We start from the raw sequence: 16,538 nt of genomic DNA on the forward strand, positions 1-16,538 counted from the left end.
GGAAAGGAAAGGAAAGGAAAGGAAAGGAAAGGAAAGGAAAGGAAAGGAAAGGAAAGGAAAGGAAAGAAAGAAAAAGGCCTACAGTGACATGTAGAGGGCTAGGCCTGCTGGGGCTGTGTCTTGTTCCTGCCACCAGCTGGGCCCTATAGCAGGAGCACTTGTTTCCAAGGGTCTTCATCTGTGTGCTCCTGAAGCAGGACCAGATTCATCCACAGGGAGCCTGGGTACGGGACAGGGTCCTGGCAGAAGGGATTCTGAGTCAGAACAGGCCATGCCATAACTCCCACCTCCACTTCCTCATTTCCACAGTTCCAGGCCTCACCTGAAGGATGATGGTGATTATGGATCACAGTGTGGTGCAGCCCCAGATGGGTGATGGAGACCCTATGGGTGATGGAATCCTCATTGCCAACTGAAGTTGCAGCAGGTCCCTAGCCAAGGAGGACTTCTTGGCCAGTGTCAACCTGCCAGATAGTAGGAGGGTGAAAGGCCCACACCAAGCAGGTCTGCTCCAGTCTCTGGAGTTCATAGATATAAAAGGGTTTTTTTTCTTCTTCTTTTTTTTCTTTTCTGCATGAGCCTTATCCCTCTTCTCACCATTCTTTGTGTGTGTGTGTGTGTGTGTGTGTTTAAAGATTTTATTTATTTTATGTATATGAGTACACTGTAGCTGTCTTTAGACACACCAGAGGAGGGCATCGGATCCCATTAGAGATGGTTGTGAGCCACCATGTGGTTGCTGGAATTTGAACTCAGGACCTCTGGAAGAGTGGTCAGTGCTCTTAACTGCTGAGCCATCTCTCCAGCCACTCACCATTCTTTTAGCCTGCCCCCTGCATCACAACCATCCATCAGCCTATCCCATCTTCTATCTGAGCATTCTCCAGCTTCCCATCCACCAGGCATTTTTGCCTCTTGCCTTTGCTCTGTACTTCTAGCCTCCTCAATCACTCCCCATCCTTCTAGGCATACTCTCCAATTACCCCACACTTTATCTCATTGGTGACTCTTCCTTCCAGCTCTTATCCTTTCTTGTACTCATCCATCAATCCGTCAATTTTCCTTCATGCACTCCAAATATTTTTCTTTCTTTCTTTTTTAAGTTACAGGGTTTTTTTATTGTCGTGTTTTTCACAGTGAAAAAACAAATATTTCTTTCTAATCATTGCACACCATATCCATTCATCTCATTCTTTTCTATGCCCCATCTTCCCTCATACATTCCTTAATGATGATCCTATGCAGCCCAACATGCCCCAAGGTAAATGAAGCACAGTTAGAGGAAGTCACCCGTAGAGGCAGGTCTGGGTAGAAGAGAAGCCCAGTCAGGAAGTGCTAGACATGAAGCTAAGAAACCTAGGTAAGGGCCTCAGTTTGGATGCTGGTGCTTACCAGGATGTACTGGGAAGAACACACACCTTCCCTCCTTTGTGTATCTTTAGGCACAAACCCTGCAGAGCCAGTGGCAATTCTGGTGAGTGTCCCAGCCCAAAGTCCTGGAACTAGATCTCTCTCCCATAAGGCTATGGAAGCTGGGCTATATAGTTGGACTGCTTCCAGGGGGCCTGGGGTATGTTGGGCATGAATAAGAGGAACTGCCCCTCCCCAAACTCCTCATCAGTGCCTTGCCTCTCAGAGCCTCAAGCTTCTGAAACATACTAACACAGCAAAAACAGTGTACAAGGATGTGTTAGTACAAAGCACACCTGCCACTACAACAATGCACGTGGATTTACTTGTACAGAGTACACACAGATGCAGTAATAGAGCAATACTCACTGATATACTAGTACAAAAGTGCACAGGATTGAGCCAATATGTTGTACTAGTAGAGCAATGTTCGAGGATGCATGGGTTTACTAGTAGAGAAGTGCTTTATGAATGTAGTTGCACAACTTTATACATAGGTATACTATTATGCCCAAACATACAGGTGCATTATTACAAAACTACATAGTGATATATTAACATACCGGGAACATATGAGTGTACTAGTAAACCAAAACCCAAGGAAGTCCTAGACAGGAGTACACATGGATATATGCCCAGAGAACTGCACATGGATGCATTAGTATAGCAGCACACACACATCTTTTACTAAAGCACTACATATTAGTATCTTAGCAAAACTAGAAGTACTACTGCCATTACAGAAGCACATAGCAACATCAGTGTAGAGCACTCTACATCTGCACTAGTACATCTATGTTTAAAACTGTACGAACGACATCCATGTGCAGTGCTGTAAGTATATTCAGGTCTGCTGTTTTCTAGTATGTCCATGAGAAGTGCTGTTCCAGTATATGTGTACTGCAGGAGTATCAATGTTTGCTTCTGTACCAGTACATCCATGTGCCCATAAGAGATAGTAGTTTATCTACTCTTATCTCTGTGTTCTTAGCTAATACTTACTTGTGAAATGACCAAGTGAAGGGGGGGAAAGAAAGGAGGGAGATAGTTGGGAAAGAGTAGGTAGGAAAAGGGGAGAGAAAAAGAGAATAGACAGGAGAGAGTGTGAGGTGAGAAACCTGAGATATGAGAGAAGGGTGTGAAAGAAAGCACGCAGATAGGAGAGAGAGGGCAGAGAGAGAGAAAGAAGAAAGAGAAGCTGTGACCGCCCACAGACACATGAACCGAACCGGGTACTCCTGAAAGGCAGGCTAGGACTGAAAGAGCTTAGGCAGGGTTCTGATCAAAGCCCCCAAGTTTACTAAGAGTCTGTGCTTGTAAAGAGGGGAGGGAGGCCCATCCCCCATCAGTTCATTCTTGATGCCTGTCGCCAGCCTGTAGGTGATCTGCGGGGGAGGGGGGGCGGGGGGGATGCTGTCTCAGGAATATCTCAAGGGCTTCTAAGCAGGTAGCAGTGTCTTCGAGAAGAGCAGCAGCAGGTGACAGAACAATAGAGCCATCTAAATTGGAAGGCTCCACCCCAGGTGATCTCATTCTCTTGGCAGCAAGGTCAAAGTCAGCCCACTCAAGGCGGTGGAAGGCTACAAGAAGCAAGAGGAGAGAATGGAGAGAAAAGGAGAAGAGAAAATAAAAGAGGAGAGAGGGCCTGGGAGAAAGTGAAAACAAAGACTGTGGAGAGAGTGAGAGAAATGAGGGGAGTTGAGAAAAAAGAGAGGACATAGAGAGAAGAGTGAGTGAAGTGGGAAAATTAGAGGGGAGGAAGAGGGGAAAGGAAGAAAGGGGCTAGAGGAGAGAAGAGAAAATGGTGGAGATGGAGAAGAGAGGGGGATAGAGCAGAGAGAGATGGGTGAGTGATGACAGAGGGGAAGAGAAATGGGGGGAGAGAGGAGAGATACAGAAGAAAGCAGGAAGAAAGATTCGGCAGGGTTGAGAGGGGGTTGTGGAGGGGCAAGAGAAGGCTAGGAGAAAACCAGAAAAAGTATGGAGAAGTGGTCTGGGACAGAGGGAAGGGAGACTGGAGATAAAGGATGGGGATAAAAGGAGAGAGAGGAGACAGTGTAAGGAGAGAATGAGGAGACAATGGGGAGACAAAAGGAGAGAGGAAGGAGATGAAAGAAAGATTTAAGAGTGTGGAATGGAGGGTGATGAGAGAAAAAGAGAAAATAGAGAAAAAGAGACAAGAAGAGAGGGGGAGACAAAGAGAGGGAGAGAGACAGTAGAAGGTGGAGGAGACGGACAGAGGGGAAGTAGGAGAGATGAGTGTGTGAGGAAAGATAGGGGAGAGAAAGCAGAGAGAGAAGGAAGAAAGGAAAGAGTGAGCTCAGAAAAATAAATGGTAGAGGCTGGGGAGAGAGAGAAGAGCTAGAAGGCAGAAAGAAGAGAGAAACTGAGGAAAACGAATAGAAAGAGAAAGGAGTGAGAGGGTAGATGGGTAGAGGGAGGAAAAGAAAAAAAATGAGTAAACATTGGATAGAAAGAGAAAGAATAGAGATGGAGAGAATGGAACATTCCACAGTACATGCATAATCAATGCCAGGTTTAAGGCATGAGCCTCCCACAGTACATGTATGCACAATGAATGCTGGGTTACAAGTGTGACTCATCCGCAGTACATGAATGATGAGTGCCAGGTTAGAGGTGTGAGATCCCAAAGTACATGTACCATGAGTGCTAAGTTACAAGTGTGAGTCTCACAATACATACATTGTAAGTTCTGGGCTGCAGGTGTCAACCTGCCACAGTACATGCACCCTCAGTGATGGGTTATCGGTGTGAACCTCCCATTGTACATTCATAAATGCAAGGTTACTAACATGAGCTTCTCTCAGTATATGCACTATGAGTACTGAATTACAGGCGTGAGTGTCCCAAAGAACATTCCCCCTGAGTGCTGGCTTACAGGCCTGAGCTTCACAAAGCACCAGCACTATGAGTGCTGCATTGCAGGCATGCATCTACAAGCATGAGCCTCTTGCAGTACATGCACCACGAGTGTTGTATTGACAGGCACGAGCCTCCCACAGTTCATGCACTGAATTCAGAGTTAAATGAATGAGCCTTGCAAAATTTGCATCCTGAGTGCTGTGAGTTTGGCAAAAGTGAACATACTGCTACCGAAGCTTAATCTGTTGTGCATTTGTCACAAAATAGCCATATTTACTTATTACAGGTTGAAGCTGTCTGAACCTGATCAGCAATGTATACATGTTTGTCTAGGTTTTGTCTTTTGCTGTTTATTGTAATGCTAAGTGCTGGCCCTCTGTTGGGGTCTCTCACCTCCACTGACCACTCTCCCTCTAAACATTGTATTGTGCCCCCTACAGACGCGCTAAGAGTTGCTATCCAGATCTCCCAGAATACAGCGTCCTCAGACTGCCCTAAGTCGTTGTCATCACCGCCCACTGTCGTCGCCCGGACCAACCACTGACGTCGTCACCACCCTCTCATTCGGACCCACCTTCTGGACATGATCGGACCACGCGCCGTTAAGAGAGACACAGAGAGACAATGGGACACGCGGGAGAGGGTTGAGGGTTCTTCCATGTCCAATTAATAAATAATTGTTTTCTCCTTGCAGCTCATTCCTATCTTAGGATGTTTAGCCCTTCAGTACGAACTCAGTCCAAGGTGTTTTCTGCCCACGCACACACACACAAGTGGCGTGACACAGAAATACACAGCCCTCAAGATCTGGAGTCCACATGTAGCTTCTGGAAATCTGCCCCCAGTTAATTCTGATTGGTAAACAAAGATGCCAGCAGCCAATGGCTGGGGAAAAGAGAGATAGGCGGGGTTTAGGGTTTCCGGACTAGAGACCACAGGGAAGCAAAAGGGGGTACTAAGAAAAAGATAAAAAGAAAGAAAGGAAAGAAGGAAGAGAGAGAGAGAGAGAGAGAGAGAGAGAGAAGGGAGGGGAGGGGAGGGGAGGGGAGGGGAGGGGAAAAACTTATACACAGGCAAATATGGATAAACTCACATAAATTCATATACAGATTCATGCATACACACTCATACACATTTATACATGTAAACCACTTGGGCCCAGCTACAACTTATCTCATAATTTCATACTTACACACAGACATACACATCCATACTTGCATATGCATATGGAGCAAAAGACCAAGTGCCAGTGCAGAAAGAACTCATTCTGAATGAAAAATGAGCTCCAATCTTTATTGCATAGAGAAAGAAAAAGCTATCCTTTTATTGCTAAATGAATTAAACCCAAGTCTGTAAAGAAGGCTTTGTCCTCTGTAGTAAGACTAAGCCTGCCTTGCTATTAAGAAAAGGCCTGTTCTGTCCCATGGTCAGGAGAAGCCTGCCTGCTCTTTCTACTCTCTCTGAATCTTCTTCTTTTTTCCTCTTTCCATCTACATTTTGCACATTGCTCTCTTAATTTTTCAAGTTGCCTCATAATTTCTAAGTTATTCAACTGTGCATTCTCCTTTAATCTTGCTCTTTCCTCCTGCTCTGATGTGACAATTATGCCCTTACTCCCAATGCCAATTACTCCCAATTGCCATGCAATGTAATCTTTCCTTGTCTTTATACCTTTTCCAGGAGAATAGATCATATGGTTTTTCCAAGCATCCGATTTTTACAAAAGTTCACTAGAAGTTCAAACATAAATTCAAATCATAAATTGAATAAGAAGTTTACAACAGAGAATGTTTACATGTATATTCATTAAGAGTAATTATTTGGCTAAACATTAATTATCTGTCACTAGCTCTATAGGTTCATGGAGAGTTAAAGAACATATCTAAGTTATCATTGAAGTTTTGTATAGATAAACCCAGTCAATACTTTATCTTCAGTCCTAGCACCTATAGTAAAGTGTTAGTTCACTTTTTATGACATTTGGTTAATTGTTTTACAACCTCTTAGAATGTGCTCTAAGTTGCTTTCTATCTCAGAAGCAGTTAACTCATGGTGCTTGAAGACTGATAGAGTTCTAATTGCAGTTTTGACATCAGAAAGGACTTAATAGCAGCCTATTATAAAAGATCTTAATAATTACTAATATAATTTTAGGAATTCTTATAGAATCATCATTAAAAATTAAGAAATGATCTACTTGTCTATCTAGCATCACTACAAGACAGTACATCTTCATTGCTCTGCAGAACTCTGCCCCAAGGATGGGCAGAGTGATTGTTATATATATTTAATAGTAATAAGTGGAAAAACATATTAATAGCAGGAATCTTTCCTCAGATTCAATATCCTTGGCCTTGTCAAAGAAGCGAAACTGTCATAGATTTACAGTCCACCATAGAACCATCTCAGGAAGGTCATCTGCTAGTTTTTAGCTTCTCCTTGATGGCTCCTGACAGTGCTAGAAGGAAATCTCCAACCTAAAGAGGGTAATTACAACCAAGAAGACAAACTCAAAAGAAGGGAATAGCATACATGCACACACACACACACACACACACACACACACACACACACACACGCATATACATAAAACAAAATGAAAAAAAAAACCCCAGGAATCAACAATCATTGGTTATTGATATTCTTCAACATCAACAAGGGGCTCAATTCCCCAATAAAAAGACACAGACTAATAGAATGGATGTGAAAACAAGATCCATCCTTTTGCTATATCCAAGAAAAACACCTTAACATTAAGAATAGATATCACTTCAGGATAAAAGGTTGGGAAGAGATAATTCAAGCAAATGAACCTAAGAAACAAGCTGGTGTAGCTATTTTAATATCTGATAAAGTAGACTTTAAATCAAAACTAATAAGAAGAAATGGGAGAACACTACATACTCATCAAAGGAAAAATGTACCAAGAGGACATTTCAATTCTTAGCATCTATGTTCCAGACACAAGGGTACTGTGTCTGGAGCTAATTTGTAAATGAAACACTACTATTGCTTAAATCACATATTGTTCCTCTCAAACTGATAGTGAGAGACTTCAATATCTCACTCTTGCTAGTAGGTCATTCAGACAAAAACTAAATAAAAGCTGGAGCTGATATTATAAACCAAGTGGACCTAACAGATATTGACAGAAAATTTCACCCAAACACAAAAGAATATACTTTCTTCTTAGCACCTCATGGAATTTTCTCCAAAATTGACCATATATCAGACACAAAGCACCTCTCAGCAGATACAAGAAAATAGAAATAATATCCTGCATCTTATCATATTGCCATGTATTAAAGATGTATATCAATAACAAAAGGACAGAAATAATGAAAGCAATTAAAGACTTCCTAAAATTGAATGAAAATGAACATACAACATAGGCAAACTTATGAAACATAATGAAGGTGGTTCTAAGAGGGAAGTTCATAGCACTAAGTGCATACATAAATAATTGGAGCAATCTCATGCTAGGAACTTAATAGCACAACTTAAGGCTTTAGAACAAAAGAAGTAGTAGTCACATCTAAAAACATATGACAAGAAATAAACTCAGTGTGGAAATCAGCAAAATAGAAATAACAACAACAACAACAACAACAAAACAGTACAAAGAATCAATTAAACAAAGAATTGGTTGAAATAATCAGTAAGATTGACATACCCATATCCAAATTAACTAAAAGACAGAGAATTTCCTAATTAACAAAATCAGAAATGAAAATGGGGACATATCACAGACATTGAGAAAATCTAGAGAATCATAGAGAAGTTGATCCCATGTACCAGGGCCAGGAAGGTGGATTGAATGGATTGGTGAGTAGGGGGAGGTGAGAGGGGATAGGGGGTTTTCGGAGTGGAATCCAGGAAAGGGGCTAACATTTGAAATGTAAATAAAGAAAATATCTAATAAAAAAAGAGGGAAAAAAATAAGTTAATTAAAAAAGACTGTTTAATAATGAAATGATTTTTGAATGCTATATTCTATGGGTCTTTGATGTTTTTGAAGACTATCTATGTATATATAGCCTAACTAAATTGTTAAACATTGATTATTTTTAGTTATTTACTATTTGAGAAACCTTGAAAACATTTTATTGTAATTAACTAAATTAGTATCCAATAAGACCATGAGTTTGACTCTCTGAATATTAACTTGTATTACTGAATTATTTTAAACAGTTTGTAATAGCAGTGACTAATACTGTGACTAAGCCTTGTATTCTTAAGTGAGTTGGATAAATACAATGCTTATCTAAGAGTAATAAAATAAATTTTAAATTTGGTATCAACATACAAAGATTTATACCAATGAAAACTTTAACCTTTGTATAAATGAAAATTTGTATCACTATACAAATTCAGTACAATGAAACAATATAAAGTCAATTTTGCATCAAAATATAAAAATTATGGTTATAAAGTGCTTGTGTTTAATAATAGAATTTTTAGGGTTGTTTATGTATACACAATCCATCTCTATTTGTCTGATTTCTTTAATATTACTCTATTCCCCTTTTTCTTTTCAACTCCTTCCCTTTACCAAAGAAAGAAAGGACAGAGAAGAGGAAAGAAAAGATAGAAATCCCAGAGTCTAAGCTCTCTATTTAGTTTCCTTCATGTCCAAAACTATAATTTTTTTTGTAAATTACCCCTTAAATTGACACGATATCTATAACATTATTAACATTAGAATACAAACAGCTCCAGGCCAACCTATTACATGAAGCCACAGTTACACTGATACCTACATTACACAAAGACTCAACAAAGAAAGAGAACTTCAGACCAATTTCACTTATGAACACTGATGCAAAAATAATCAATAAAATACTTGCAAACCAAATCCAAGAACACATCAAAACCATCATTCACCAATATCAAGTAGACTTCATTCAGGGATGCAGGGATGGTTCAATATATAAAAATCCATCAACATAATTCGAACTCAAGGAAAAAAATTATACGATTGTCTCATTAGATGCTGAAAGAACCTTTGACAAAATCCAACACTCCTTCATGTTAAACGTCTTGGAGAGATCAGGAATATGAGGCACATATCTAAACTCATAAAAGGCAGTATACAGCAAGCCAATAGGCAACATAAAATTAAATGGCCAGAAATTGAAACCAATCCCACTAAAATCAGGAAAAAGACAAGGCTCCCCCCCCTCTATTCAGTACAGTATTTGAAGTTATAGCTAGAGCAATAGGACAACTAAGGAAGATAAAGAGGATACAAATTGGAAAGGAAGAAGTCAAAGTATCACTATTTGTGGATGCACGATTGCATACACAAACAACCCTACAAATGCTACCAGAGAACTTCAGGTGATAAACACCTTCTGCAAAATGGCTCAAATAAATAAGTAGCTCTCCTTTATAGAAATGGTAAATAGACTGAGAAAGAAGTTAGGGAAGCAACATTCTTTATCACAGCCACAAATAATATAAAATATCTTGGTGTAACTTTAAGTAAGTGAAGACTTGTAGGACAAGGTCAAGTTTCTGAACTGATCATGAGTTTTATGTGTCTTTGTCTCCCTCTGGTGTTTGATTGAAGACACCAAATTTGGTTTATACATACTTGGATAAGGTTTCATTGGATAAAGTTTCATTGGATAAGATTTCATTGAATATTTGCCAAACCACCAGGTTTTAAAAACCTATTGAATAGCGCGGCTTCTGGTCTGTACCTTCATCTGGGGCAGATCTGCATGTCTGCCTCTCTCGAACACTTCACAGCCTGCCCGTCTCCCAGGAGGTTGACCATAATCAGGGATACAGGTGAGATCCATGCCCCAATACCCATGCCAGCTGGTATCCCTACAGAGCCCAGCAGACTTGGAATCTATCGTGCTCTGCCTGGATATAGAAGCCCCATAGTCCTTCTGGTCTGTACCTTCATCTGTAACTGGGGCAGATCCTGTTCCCAGACCCCAAAGCCTGCCTGTCTCCCAGGAGGTTCACCCTACCCAGGGTCACAGGAGGTCTTCCCTACCCAGGGACACAAGAGGTCTGCTCTAATCAGGGACACAGGAGGCTGCTCTAATCAGGGACACAGAGGCTGCTCTAATTAGGGACACAGAAGCCCTCTCCTAACTAGAGACAGTAGTGCCTGCCTCTTAGGAGGCCTGCTATAACCCAGGCCACAGAACTATATCTGCCTCTAAGGACGCAGGCTCCAGTCAGAGACACCCAGGCCAGTTAACACCAGAGATAACCAGATAGCAAGAGGCAAGGGCAAGAATATAAACAACAGAAGCCAATGAAATTTGGCACCATCAGAACCCAGTTCTCCCACCAAAGCAAGCCCTAGGTATCCTAACACACCTGAAAAGCAAGATTCTGACCTATAATCCCATCTTATGAAGATGATAGAGGCCTTTAAGGAGGATGTAAATAATTCCCTTAAATCAATAGAGGCAATCATAGGCAAACAGGTAGAAGCACTTAAAGAAGAAACAAATAAATCCCTTAAATATAGGAAAACAATCAAGAAGGTGAAGGAATTGAAAAAAAGTGTTCTAAGACCTAAAGATGGAAATAGAAATAATAAATCACAAATGGAGACAAACTTGGAGATGGAAAACCTAGAAAAGAGATCAGAATCCACAGATGGAAGTATTACCAACACAATATAGGAAATAGAAGAGAGAATCCCAGGCACAGAAGATACCATAGAAAATATTGACCTATCAGTCAAAGAAAATGTAAAGTGTAAAAAGCTCCTAACCTAAAACATCCAGGAACTTCAGGACACAATGAAAAGACCAAATCTAAGAATAATAGAAGTAGGAAAGGGTGAAGATTCCAAGTTCAAAGAGTCAGAAGACATCTTCAACAAAATCATAGAAGAAAACTTTTCTAACCTAAAGAAAGAGATGACCATAAATGTAGGATAAGCTTAGAGAACACCAAATAGATTGGACCAGAAAAGAAAATCCTCTTACCACATTGTTCTGAATGCACAGAACAAAGAAAGAACATTAAAAGCCATAAGGGAAAAAGACAAAGTAACATATAAAGGCAGACTTATCAGTATCACAGCGGACTTCTCAATGGAGATTATAAAAGCCAGAAGATCCAGGACAGATGTCATGCAGACCCTAAGAGAACACAAATGCCAGCCTAAGCTACTATGACCAGGAAAACTCTCAATCACCATAGATAGAGAAACCAAGGTAGTCCACGACAAAACCAAAGTCAAATAATATCTATCTACTAATCCAGCCCTGCAGAGGATACTAGAAGGAAAACTCAAACACAAGGAAAGTAAGTACATCCAAGAAAACATAAGAAATTGTTCACCCCACAACAACCTCAAAGAAGAGAAACACACACAGACACACACGCGCGCACGTGCAGTACCACTTCCAACAACAAAAAAACAGGAACTAGCAATCATTGGTCTTTAATATCTCTCAACATCAATGGACTCAATTCTTCAGTAAAAAGATGCTAGCTAACATGTTAGATACATAAACAGGATCCAGCATTTTGCTGCATACAAGAAACATACCTTAGTCACAAAGACAACACTACTTCAGAGTAAACCTCTGGCCTAGAATTGTTCCTGTCTAAAATAACTGCAGGGACAAAAATGGAGAAGAGAGTGAAAGAAAGAAGGTCCAGTGCCTCACCCAACTTGGAATCTATCTCAAGGGGCGGCTCAAAGGCCTGGCACTGTTACTGATGCTATGGTCTGCTTACAGATAGGAACCTTGCATGGCTGTCCTCTGAGAGTCCCAAGAAGCAGCTGACTGAAACACACTAAGATATTTACATCCAACCAATGGACTGAAGTCAGGGACCCCTGGGGTTGACCTAGGGAAAGGCTGGAAGACACTGAGGAGGAGAGCAACCCTATAGGAAGACAAGCAGTCTCAACTCACCTGGACTCCTGAGATCTCTCAGACACTGAGCCACCAACCAGGCAGCATATACTAGCTGGTCTGACTCTCCCAACACATATACACCAGAGGACTGCCTGGTCTAGCTTCAGCGAGAAGATGTACCTAACCCTTGAGAGACTTTAGGCCCCAGGGAGTGGAGAGACCTGGTGGGGAGTGGGCTGTGGGTCAGTGGGGACATCCTCTTGGAGACAGGGGGAGGAATAATGGGATGAGAAACAGAGGGCGGACTGGGAGGGGGATAATGACTGGACTGTAAAAAAAATAAAAGTGATAAAAAAAGCTGTGCCGGAGATGTAGCTAACAGGAAGAGAGCAACTGCCTAGTATGTCCCCAAAGCATTGAATCTCCAGGAATACTGAATACAAAAGGATTAATTATTTAGAAAGTATTGGTATCTTAACACAGGAGATAATTAAGGAAAGAGGTAACTGAGTGTGAAAATATTGTCTAAAATGGACTAAATGTAGGAAGGTGTTGACTATATTATTAAGAATAAAATCACTGGTCTGTGCTGGTTTACCTTGGGTGCAAACTCTGCAGCCAGTCCCACAGCACACAGAGGAGGCTCCACTCCCAGGCGTTCTAGCACACGCAGGATGTTAGGTCAGGGTTGAGTAGCACACAACATCTATTCCAACACCATAACTGCAACCAGCAGGATCCAGGGACGCAGGAACCCTGCCCAACCAGTGGCTTGGGTTCCTTCCAGTCTGCAAGGGTTTACTTTGGGTACAAACTCTGCAGTCAGTCCCACAGCACCCAGAGGAGGCTCAAATCCCAGTCTCTTCAACACAGCCAGGATCCCAGGATCCCAGGATCCCAGGAGCCCAGAATCCCAAGAGCTTGGTCACACCAGGATCTCAAGGTCCCAGAGGTAGCTTGACTCCCAGGAACTCTGACACACCCAGAATCTAAGGATCACAGGGTCCCGGAATCACAGAATCACAGAGACAGCTGGACTCTGAGGAGTTCTGACACAACCAGGATTACAGGAAGGACAGGCTCCAGTCAGATAGTGAGGGCAGGAAGGACAAGAGATATTCAGATGGCAGGAGGCAAGCATAAGAACATAAGCAACAGAAACCAAGGTTACTTGGCATCATCAGAACCCAATTCTCCCACCATAACAAGTCCTGGATACAACATCACACCAGAAAAGTAAGATTCAGATCTAAAATCACTTCTCAGGACGATGACAGAGGACTTTAAGAAGGACATAAATAACTCCCTTAAACAAATACAGGAGAACACAGGTAAACAGGTAGAAGCCCTTAAAGAGGAAACATGAAAATCCCTTAAAGAATTACAGGAAAACACAATCAAACAGGTGAAGGAAATGAATGACACCATCCAAGATATAAAAATGGAAGTAGAAACAATAAAGAAAACCCAACGGGAGACAACCCTAGAGTTAGAAAATCCAGGAAAGAGATCAGGAGTCAGATGCAAACATCACCAACGGAATACAAGAGATAGAAGAAAGAATCTCAGGGGCAGAAGATACCATAGAAATCATTGACACAACAGTCAGAGAAAATGCAAAATGCAAAAAGCTCCTAACTGAAAACATCCAGAAAATCCAGGACACAATGAGAAAACCAAACCTAAGGATAATAGATATAGAAGAGAGCAAAGATTCCCAACTTAAAGGGCCAGTAAATATTTTCAACAAAATTATAGAAGAAAACTTCACTAACTTAAAGAGAGAGATGCCCATGAACATACAAGAAGCCCACAGAACACCAAATAGACTAAACCAGAAAAGAAATTCCTTCTGTCACATAATAATCAAAACAGCAAATGCATTAAACAATGAAAGAATATTAAAAGCCATAAGGGAAAAAGACAAAGTAACATATAAAGGCAGACCTATCAGAATCACAGCGGACTTCTCACCAGAGACTATGAAAGCTAGAAGATCCTGGGCAGACCTCATACAGAACCTAGGAGAACATAAATGCCAGCAAAACTCTCAATTACCATAGATGGAGAAACCAAGATATTCCATGACAAAACTAAATCTACATAATATCTTTCCACAAATCCTGCCCTACAAAGTATAAGAGATGGAAAACACAAGGAGGGAAACTACACCCTAGAAAAAGCAAGAAAGTAATCTTTCAACAAACCTAAAAGAAGACAGTCATATAAACATAATTCCACCTCTTAACAACAAAAATACCAGGAAGTAACAATCAGTTTTCCTTAATATCTCTTAACATCAATAGGTTCAATTCCCCAATTAAAAGATATAGACTAACAGACTGGATACGTAAACAGGACAGAACATTTTACTGCATACAGAAAATGCATCTCAGTGACAAAGACAGACACTACTCCAGAGTAAAAGCCTGGAAAACATTTTCCTAAGCAAATGGTTCAAAGAAACAAGCTGGAGTAGCCATTCTAATATTGAATAAATTGACTTTCAACCAAAAGTTATTAAAAAGGTAAGGAAGGACACTTCATACTGGTCAAAGGAAAAACCCACCAAGATGAACTCTCAGGTCTGAACATCTATGCTCCAAATGCAAATGCACCCACGTTCATAAAAGAAACTTTACTAAAGCTCAAAGCACACATAGAACCCCACACAATAATAGTGGGAGACTTCAACATCCCATTCTCAGCAATGGACAGATCATGGAAACAGAAACTAAACAGAGACACATAGTGAAACTAACAGAAGTTATGAAACAAATGGATCTAACAGATATTTATAGAACATTTCATCCTAAATCAAAAGAATATACCTTCTTCTCAGCACCTCATGGTACCTTCTCCAAAATTGAGCATATTATTGGTCACAAAACAGACCTCAACAGAAACAAGATGATTGAAATAATACCATGCACCCTATCAGATCACCACAGACTAAGGCTGTTCTTAAATTCCAACAAAAACAATGGAAGATACACATACACATGGATGTTGAACAATGCTCTACTCAATGATAACTCGGTCAAGGAAGAAATAAGAAAGAAATTAAAGACTTTTTAGAATTTAAAGAAAATGAAGACACATCATACCCCAGGGGACACAGTGAAAGCAATGCTAAGAGGAAAACTCATAGCTCTAAGTGCCTCCAAAAAGAAACTGGAGAGAGCTTACACTAGCAGCTTGACAGCACNCCTGAAAGCTCTAGAACAAAAAGAAGCAAATTCACCCAAGCAGAGTAGATGGCAGGAAATAATCAGACTCAGGGCTGACATCAACCAAGTAGAAACAAAAAGAACTATACAAAGAATCAATCAAACCAGGAGCTGGTTCTTTCAGAAAATCAGCAAGATAGTTAAACCCTTAGCAAGACTAACTAGAGGGCACAGAGACAGTATCTTAATTAACAAAATCAGAAATGAAAAGGGAGACATAACAATGGAAACTGTGGAAATTCCAAAAAAAAAAAAATCACCCTTTTAACATTCATATAAAAACTCATTTAGTAAGTATTCTGAATTCTTATTATGACTTTCTAATGTACCTTATTTTAGAAGTTTTCATATATATTAAACTTGTGTTTCAAGAGTTTATTATGATTTGTCACTGCTTTCCTTACAATTTTTTTGTTATGTTGAAGACATGAAGAGAGATTAACTACCAATTAAAACAACAACACCTCACCCCCAACACGTATAGACAGAGAAGGAATGTTGTGGTTCTTCCACATGCTTTGTTCTGTTGGCTGCAGTAATTGATGGTGTTTTATTTACATGATCATGAAGTTAGTATTCCTATTTCTTTCACCCTCCATGCCCCTAGAGCAACTCAACCCTGGCTCTGTCATGACAGTTTGCTAGCATTTCCTTGGGACTATTATTCTTTCTTAAGTAGTGGCAGATCACAAAATTGACCCCTGCCTCCAAGCATCCCTCTCCAGCATGTTCAGAATTTTAAATAATTCATTCATAAATAAATACTGAAACCATCACCTGGATGGTTTTGTGCTCAACAAGCATTTTTGTGTAACACCGAGTCATTATACCTTACAACCTGTGCCAAAACTCACGGGAGGAAACTTTCCTTCAGCTCCCTTTGTTCCTGACTGTAGCTAAGAGCTTCAGACTCTGGAAGCTGTGGTTAGTAAACTCTGAGATGACAGCTTCATGTTCCTCTCTTCCACTTTGAGTCACCACTGCTGAAGATCTGGAAGAGTGGGCTTTGAGCCTCCTCTTCAGAAACTTGTTCGGCAATGTTTCAGGATATGAGATCAAGGCAGAGATATAATCTATACTGCATTTCTGTACACTATCACATTTTTAAATACCATTCTAAATATTATCCCCCCCCAAAGAAAACTTTAAAGAAGAATTTTAGGGTAGA

This window comes from Mus pahari, chromosome 12 (genome assembly GCF_900095145.1).
Source record: "Mus pahari chromosome 12, PAHARI_EIJ_v1.1, whole genome shotgun sequence".
Taxonomy (NCBI): domain Eukaryota; kingdom Metazoa; phylum Chordata; class Mammalia; order Rodentia; family Muridae; genus Mus; species Mus pahari.